Source organism: Aethalodelphis obliquidens, unplaced genomic scaffold, assembly GCF_003676395.1.
Source record: "Aethalodelphis obliquidens isolate GAN/ISIS:26980383/991018 unplaced genomic scaffold, ASM367639v1 scaffold91, whole genome shotgun sequence".
NCBI classification, from domain to species: Eukaryota; Metazoa; Chordata; class Mammalia; order Artiodactyla; family Delphinidae; genus Aethalodelphis; species Aethalodelphis obliquidens.
Window position 1 is genome coordinate 2,178,728 of NW_020838035.1, and position 8,881 is coordinate 2,187,608.

General features: G+C 43.2%; 1 long non-coding RNA gene across 1 annotated transcript; it reads right to left on the bottom strand.

Annotated features, from left to right (window-relative positions):
* Positions 1-1,125: 1,125 nt before the first annotated feature.
* Positions 1,126-8,639, bottom strand: LOC113614140 (uncharacterized). Its single transcript, XR_003430463.1, has 3 exons — positions 8,622-8,639; positions 3,137-3,144; positions 1,126-1,233 (listed from the first exon to the last, which is right to left on the bottom strand). It is a non-coding gene; the product is annotated as an uncharacterized LOC113614140 (long non-coding RNA).
* Between the last annotated feature and the right edge of the window lie 242 nt (positions 8,640-8,881).

The window sequence follows — 8,881 nt, forward strand, 5'->3', positions numbered from 1 at the left end:
TTATCACTGTTTATCTGCATTTACTTTGAAACTTATTATAAGAATTGCAAGAACAGAATAGGGGAATCGTATATGCTTCTATACATATTTAGCAATTATCTACATTTTGTCCTAATTGTTTTATAATCCCCCTTCCTCTCTTTGCATGTACACACACACACACACACATACATACACACACACACACGCATACACACAATTTCTTCTTCTGAACCACCGTGTACATTGAAGAGTTATGTTCCTTTACTCCTAAATACTTCATATTCTAAATAAAATCCTAAATATTTCATAACCGTCGGCATAACAAGGACATTTCCTTCGATAACCAAATAACTGAATAACGGAAATCAAGATATGCAGCATGTGTACAACATAAAAATATATACTTGCAATAAGACATGAAGAAAACACAGGACTTCAGTGCTTTAGGTGAAACCCACGGACCCCGAAGTTTTCCAAAGTTCAGCCCTAAGCCTGGATGCTTTGAGCTGGAAGGAAACAGTCACATCCTGGGCTTGAACATCTCTTTGTGATGAAGGTGCAGTAAGGCTTTGTGATTCTCTGGTCCCCTTCAGATTCAAACGTCTACATCGGGTCTCACATGGTCCCTGATGCAGGTACCTTCCGCCTCATTCACTCTTCAACCCTGTCCAGCCAGTGCGTCACCAACGACTGGGCTGCAAACTGTCCTAGATGAATCTCTGCTCTGTGTTAACTACGAACCGTCCTTCCTGTCACTCCTAAGGCATCTGGTGTGGAGAGCGTATTATAAGGTCTCCCTGAGAACACAATCGGTACTCAACCACATACCTCAGTGCAACTTGAACCACGGGGCAAGGGAGCAATTTTATGGCAAATCTTCCAGATAATCACGTATAACTGAATGAGAAAAGCACATTGCTTGGTTAAAGGAGATGTGGTACATATACAGAATGGCATATACCCAGCCATAAAAAAGAAGGAAATAATGCCATTTGCAGTAACATGGATGGACCTAGAGATGATCATACAAAGTAACTCAGAGAAAGACAAATATCATATATCACTTATATGTGGAATTAAAAAAAATGATACAAATGAACTTATTTATGAAACAGAAACAGACTCACAGACATAGAGAACAGACTTGTGGTTGCCAAGGGGGAAGGATTTGGGGGAGGGATGGATTGGGAGTTTGGGATTAGCAGCTATAAACTATTACATATCGGATGGATAAACAACAAGGTCCTACTGCTTAGGGAACTATATTCAATATCCTGTGATAAACCATAATGGAAAAGAATATGAAAAAGAATGTGTACGTATGTATAACTGAATCACTTTGCTGTACAGCAGAAATTAACACAACACTGCAAATCAACTATGCTTCAATAAAATAAATTTAAAAAAGAATATCACATCATTGTAGTTCAGTTAATTTAATATAAATAGCCCATCCTTTATCATTTTTCCACTCAAGTAGATATCTAACAATCTACCAGACTATTCTCAAATCTATGGCTGTATAGCACACTTTTTAAGGTAGATATTATTAGATTTTGACAACTAATTTTACCTGTCTCCTTTCCTTCTCTCTATATGATCCTACCTGTAATTTTTGCTTCATTTTAAATGATAATTCTGGAATTATGATCCACCCAAAAATCTGTTCTGATTTCTGAATACCTATTCTAATGAGAAGTTAAGCCCTACAGCTGAGATTATCAGGTACCCTTTCAGCTGCTTCCCATAATTTAAAAGAATCTCATGTCTCACTCATTTTAAGGATTCAACAGATGTTGAATGAATAAAATATGTTTGAATATCATTTCTTTGAGGATGAATCACCTTAAAGTTTCTTGGATGTTGAATCTAAATTTCAGGACGATGAGTTTGTATAGGACATTTTTAGTTTCCTTTCCAGTTGAAAGGTTGTTACAGAAAATAACACTTAGTGATTTGAATAAAACCTTTATGCTTCCATCTCCAGTAGGATATTCTGTTAGATTCTGGGTTAATTGCATAAGATTTGGGAAGCTCTACTCTCTAACTTTAAAAAAATAATCGAGCCTATGTGATGAGGGATGTAAGAATTTTGAAAATATAATTTATCATGGAAGAAATAGGGATGGTAATAGAAGAATGAAGTAGACCCTTTTGTAATTGTAAGGAATAGCTTATTTATGTAAACAGGCAGAACTTTGATTACAGACATTTAATAGCATGAAAAATATAACTGTGGGTTTTCCAAGTCTGAAATTGCATAATAAACAGGCTAAGTTAATTTCCCATGGGAATATTTCCAATTGAGTCACAAAGCATGCATGAAACAGAATGACAGAGGGTTAAACTTGAAATATCAGGGTGGTTTGCCATTTTATTGATTATTTTTCAGACCTAATTGCCATTGGGTTAGGTTTCCGAGTTCCATATTGAGTTTCACTGTAGCCTCAGTACTCTGACAGAACAAGATTTTGATTCTTCCCTTCAAAACGTGGAGAGGATACACACAAGACTTGCTTACATTACTGAGCAACTCAAAATGTATTTACGTGCCAATTTAATGGTGCAGATAAAAGTATTATAAGAATCCGAAGCAGGAAGAGGCTGATGTGGTCTGAGGTTTGCAGCAGAGATCTGAGGGAAAGACTAGAAAATATGTCCCGGCACAGGGTAGAGTTAAAACGGGAACGCCGTGCAGGACACACAGAGGAAAATGAAGCACAAAGGTGCCCACCATCAAGTTGTTAGAGAAGGTGTCTGCTAGGGTGGACTTGAGCATAAAGAAAGGAATTTTAGGGGGAACTGTAAATGCCCCCAATGTAGGATAGCTGTGGACATAAGGTTTATGAGTATGGGATGTGTTGATTGAAAAGTATACTATAGGACAATGTAATAGTAAGTGTATACATATATGTGTATATACATATAATAGCAAGGGTTATGAGTGTGGGATTGAAAAGTACACTATAGGACATTCTTTATAATAGTAAGGATATATACATGAGTTGGGTGGGGAGAGAGAGAGGGAGAGATTTAGTATGAGGAATTGCCTTATGCAGTTCTGGAGGCTGAGAAGTTCCACAGTCTACCCTCTATAAGCTGGAGACCCAAGAAAGCCAGGTATCATTCAATGTGAATCCAAAGCCATGAGAACTAGGGCACCTGAAGGTGTAAATCCCAGCGTGAGGTCAGGAGAAGATGGGATAAGATGTCTCAGCTCAACAGTGATACAGAAAACAATGGGTGAATTCTCCCCACCTCCGCTTTTGGTTCGATTCGGGCCCTCAACTGATTAGACGAGGCCCACCCACGTTAGGGAGGGCCACCTGCTTACTCAGTCTGTTAGCTCAAACGCTAATCATATCGGGAGACACTCTCACAGACACGCACAGAAATCGTGTTCAACCTGAACCCCCGAGCCCCTGCCCCAGCCATTCTAGCGGCTGCATAAAATTAGCGTCCCAAATGCAAACGTGTAGACGTTACACATACGTGTAGACAATACTTTGCTTTACCAAGAACCTTCCATCTTGTTCCTTAGAGAATTCTATGAAGAACCTAAGAGAGTTGGCTCCATTATACAGATGGATGAACTGGGACAGAGGTTTCACACAGCAGAAGTCAACGCGTAGGTGGACCCAAAGCTCTACCTGTATTACGGATTAATTTATCTTTCCAGGAATCTAAAGTTATTGCCTTGAAATAACTGACATCTCTTTTAAATTAGATGAACTTGTGTGGATGAACAGTCCTATGTCTATGCATTCCCACCGGAATAGCTGTGACATCTAACATCGCCTGGTTAGATTTGTAATAAATGACTCTCAGTGACCATTTTTTTAGATGGTCGCTCCAATCGTAAACACTATGAAGGTCATGGGAAGACAGAAAATAAACTAAATCTGGGAGCTGGAAAAAACAGTGTACGTTGGTTAGTTTGAGCCTCATATTTTAGAGAAGATGAAGCATAGCGTGGTGAGCCCAAGACCACAGAGGAAGTTAAAGACAGAGAAAGTTCTAGAAATCTAGGTCCCCTTGGTCCACAGAGTGCGTTGAATGATGGCACTCCCAGAGAGATTCACATCCTGCAACCTGGGAAAGGGAGCTGATTTGGACAAAGGGTCTTTGCAGATGAGATGAAGTGAAGGGTCTGAGATGAGGTCCTCCTGGATGAGGGTGACACTAAATCCAATGACAGGTCCTTCTAAGAGACAGAAGAGGAGAGACCCAGACACAGAGGAGAAGCCCCGGGAAGACAGAGGCAGAGACGGGAGGGATGCGGCCACAAGCCCAGGGATGCCTGGAGCCTCCAGAAGCTGGAAGAGGCAGGAAGGACCCTCCCCTGGAGCCTCTGGAGGGACTGCGGCCCTGGGACACCTTGACCTCAGGCGTCTGGTCTCCAGGATGGAGACTGGGTGAATTTCTCCTCCCATTTCCCAGGCACCCACTTCCTCATGATCACATCACCAGTGTCCCTGAATAACAGTATCTGAAGGAGGAATCTGCCCCAGTGCCATGCCTAATTGCAGTCCCCAATTGCTGTCTGCCCCATTGGTAGACTGGCCCTGGGCTTCCAGCCCCAGACCTTGGCACTCCTGCAGAAGACGCATGTTTACTGAAAGGAGCAACTTCAGGCTGACATGTTAATATTCTCCACAATAAGTTGGGCAGTTCGGAAGCATAAATATGAAGTCAAGTTCTTCTAAAGATCTCAGAGAAGGCTTCCCTGGGGGCGCAGTGGTTAAGAATCCACCTGCCAGTGCAGGGGGCATGGGTTCGAGCCCTGGTCTGGGAAGATCCCACATGCCGCAGAGCCACTAAGCCCATGCGCCACAACTACTGAGCCTGCGCTCTAGACCCCACGAGCCACAACTACTGAGCCCCTGCACCACAACTACTGAGCCTGTGTGCCACAACTACTGAGCCTGTGAGCCACAACTACTGAGCCAGAGCACCACAACTGCTGAAGCCCGCGCGCCTAGAGCCCGTGCTCCGCAACAAGAGAAGCCACCGCAATGAGAAGCCCATGCACTGTAATGAAGACCCAACGCAGCCAAAAATAAATAATTTAAAAACAAAACCAAAATTTCATTAAATATCTCAAAGAAAGGCTACAGACCCTTGGCCTTTGTCCTATCATGATTGTTCTTTTTTTTTTTTTTCCTGCCACATGGCGTGTGGGATCTTAGTTCCCCAACCAGGGATTGAACCCACGCCCCCCTGCAGTGGAAGTGCAGAGTCCTAACCACTGGACCGCCAGGGAAGTCCCTATGATGTACTTTTCTGACCTTTTCATCAGCCTGCCTGGACGTTTCATTTATTCCCAACATGAGACCAAGACATTCAAAAAACGTCCTGGAGGTCAGCTGTTACAGGGAGCCTGTTGTTTGCCACAGAACTGCCTCTTTCAAATATATTAGAGCAATCAAAAGGTAGCTGCTTAGAAAGGTCAGTGAGTCATTATTGTTTTACAGGATGGAGAAAGCATGAATATCAGGGAATATTCTTTCTTTCAGTGTCAAGGTCTCCAAACCGTGAAAAAGTTGGATAAATAAATTAATTGTACCTTTCCAAAGGATGGTACCAAAAAATGGCTACCTTTCAAATATAGAGGCTCGAGTCTTAATATCTATAGCAGCTTTGCTTAATTACAAAATGAAATGAAAATTCTATTTTATTTAATTATTGATTAAAAATAAGATTTGCTTTATTAAAAAATATATATAAAAGTCCCAGAGAAATGGATAGCTCTAAAGAGAGGAAATCTTAAAGCCAATGAATCTCAGGGACTTCCCTGGAGGTCCAGTGGTTAAGATTCTGCGCTTCCACTGTAGGGGGCACAGGTTCGATCCCTGGTCCCGGAACTAAGATCCCGCATGCCGCATGCTGCGGCCAAAGAAATAAAATAAAAATAAAAAAGTCAATGATTCTCAGACCTCTTTTCAAAGCAGGTAATTTGGGGGGTAGGGCCTAGGAAGAGGAATTAAATAAATAAGAAAGATGAATACGTGAACTTGGGAAGGATGTGGATACACCAAACGTGTGCCATGCGATGCTGTGTATTTTTTTTTTTTTGCGGTACGCGGTCCTCTCACTGTTGTGGCCTCTCCCGTTGCGGAGCACAGGCTCCGGACGCGCAGGCTCAGTAGTTGTGGCTCACGGGCCCAGTTGCTCCGCGGCATGTGGGACCCTCCCAGACCAGGGCGCGAACCTGTGTCCCCTGCATTGGCAGGCAGATTCTCAACCACTGCGCCACCAGGGAAGCCCGATGCTGTGTATTTGATCATCTTTTCTGCACGTATGGGTATGAGTGTTAACCAGACATCCCACAACGGAACAAGAGGTATTTATGTACCCTAGGCGTTCATGGCCTCCCTGGACCCTGCAGTATTTGATGGACCCTCTGGGGAAGTCATACTCCTCAGCTTGACCCTAATGAAATAAGAATCACAGAGATTGAGAGAAAAGGGCAAAAGGGAAAAAAAGGACAGACACTTACTGGGTTTCCCTGTGTGTCAGGCATCATACGTGTTACCACCTTACCTTGTCTATATGTTATGACCTAACACACACTCTCCTGATTTTGCAGAGTGAGTCTTAGAAGCTGCATTGCTGGGTCAGAGCTTAGGCATGGTAGCCTGTAACAGATACCACCAAATTTCCATTAAAAACATATGAAGCCAACGGTATCAGACTCCTCATTTCTCCAGCTCCTTGCCACAAAAGCCCGTTAGTCTCTTTCAATTTTTTTTTTTTTTTTTTTCCAGAATGGTAAATCCTGGCTTAGATTTAATTCCCTTTCATTATTAAAGAAGGCTGTGTGTCTTTTCACGTATTTATTGACACATTTGTTTATTTGTGTTGCCTCTGTGTTTTTGCCTCGCTATGACTTTTTTTTAAAGTTTTGGCCTCAGTGCGAGGCATGTGGGATTTTAGTTCCCTGGCCAGGGATCAAACCCGCGGCCTCTGCACTGGAAGCATGGAGTCTCAACCACTTAACTGCCAGGGTAGTCCTTGGCATGACTTTTTATTTTAAGAATTTTTTTTTTGATGTGGACCATTTTTTTTTAACGTCTCCATTGAATTTGTTACAATATTGCTTCTGTTTTATGTTCTGTTTTTTTTTTGGCCGGGATCTTAGCTCCGCCACCAGGGATCGAACCCGCACCCCCTGGCATTGGACGGCGAAGTCTCAACCACCGGACAGCCAGGGAAGTCCCCCTTGCTAGGACTTTTACAAGGAGTGCTGGGGAGTCAGGCAGAGTCCGTTCTGTTTCCCTGGTTCTGAAACTCAGAGACAGAGCAAGGTGTCCTCTTGGTGTATTACCTGTCTTCTGTAGCCATAGGAAGCAGCAAGGGCATCCTCAAGGTGTGTAGGAGAGGAGTGAGCGTCCCAGGTAGCCTCCATCCTCACCCACTGCCTGATACCCGGCTAATTGCAGGATGGGGGCCGGGTCCTGACACAGCTGTGCATTATCAGCTAGCGCTGCGGACACACAACTCCTTAGTGGGGGCTGATTCAGCCTGGGGGGTAGATGCCCCAAGGCAGCTGCTGCCACTGCAGGTGAGTGTCCAGAGGTAAGATGTTGGGAGCAGCGTGCAGTGGTCAATGGCCCCTTGCTCCCTCTCTATACCCCTCTGTCTGATGTCTGAGCATCCTGCCCTCTCCCTCCGGTCCATGCCCACCCCTGTGTCCCCAGGTCTGCTCAAGGCACGTTTATGAACTTTCAAGGCAACAGGTGCTGCGCTGAGTCCGTGGCATGTGATCAAGGTAACTAGATGTGCTCTTTGCCCCGTAAAGAGAGATCTGACCTCCACCTACACAATTGCATCCTTTCTCTTTCCTCCCTTCCAGAGCTTCCCAGGAAACTGGGATGCTATTTCTGTAAACTGATTCCAACTACGATACAGAAGACAGACGTTCGTTCCCCTCCCATCTGAAGAACGACCTCTTCTCATGGCTCGGCGAGACGGGTTTCTTTTTTATTTCTTGTTTGAACCTGTGCACCAGGTGCAGAAATGTGACCCTGCTCACCCAGTGGGAAGGGGAACCTTGTCTTTGCAGCAGACAAAGCAGTCCTGTGCTCTTTTCAGACTTAATTATTGTTCCTTCAAAAGGTTGTTTGAGCCTGGCTTCAAAAGAATGGAGATTAGCGTGGTGTCTTTGATCCCTTGTCCCCTTTGAGCCCCAGGTAAATTCGACTTTAATATTTACTTAATTGCTCCTGTCAGCCTCGACTGGCCGGCGTCAGATTTCCTAAACAATTATTACGAGGAGGCATTGGGCTGGCTAATTCAAGCCGTTCACCTGCACTCTTTAACTCCTTTACAATTTAAAAATTCTATCCTGTATTTCAACTGGCTGAGATCTCCCTAAAATGTAATGATAGTTGCAGAAACACCATCTAAGACAGGGTGGTGATAAATGTTCTGTACTCTTATTAATGGTACTACAAGTCCCGACATTATTTCTACCTGGTAGGAGAATTGGTTAATCAAGAGATGAAAAAATTTTCCATAAAAGAAATTTACGGTTACCTGGGGGTAAGGGGTAGAGGGATAAACTGGAAGATGGCGATTGACACATATACACTACTATATATAAAACAGATAACTAATAAGGACCTACTGTGTAGCACAGGGAACTCTACTCAATACTCTGTAATGACCCATATGGGGAAAGAATCTGAAAAAGAGTGGATCTGTGTGTATGTATAACTGACTCACTTTGCTGTATTCCTGAAAGTAACACAACACTGTAAATCAACTCTACCCCAATAAAAATTAAAAAATAAAAATAAAACCTTTCCCTAGAGCCTACATCTAGTCAGAGACAGAATCAGAATATATCGGAATTGGAGTTCAAGTTTTTTATTGGTTCACAGAGCACCCACTCAGC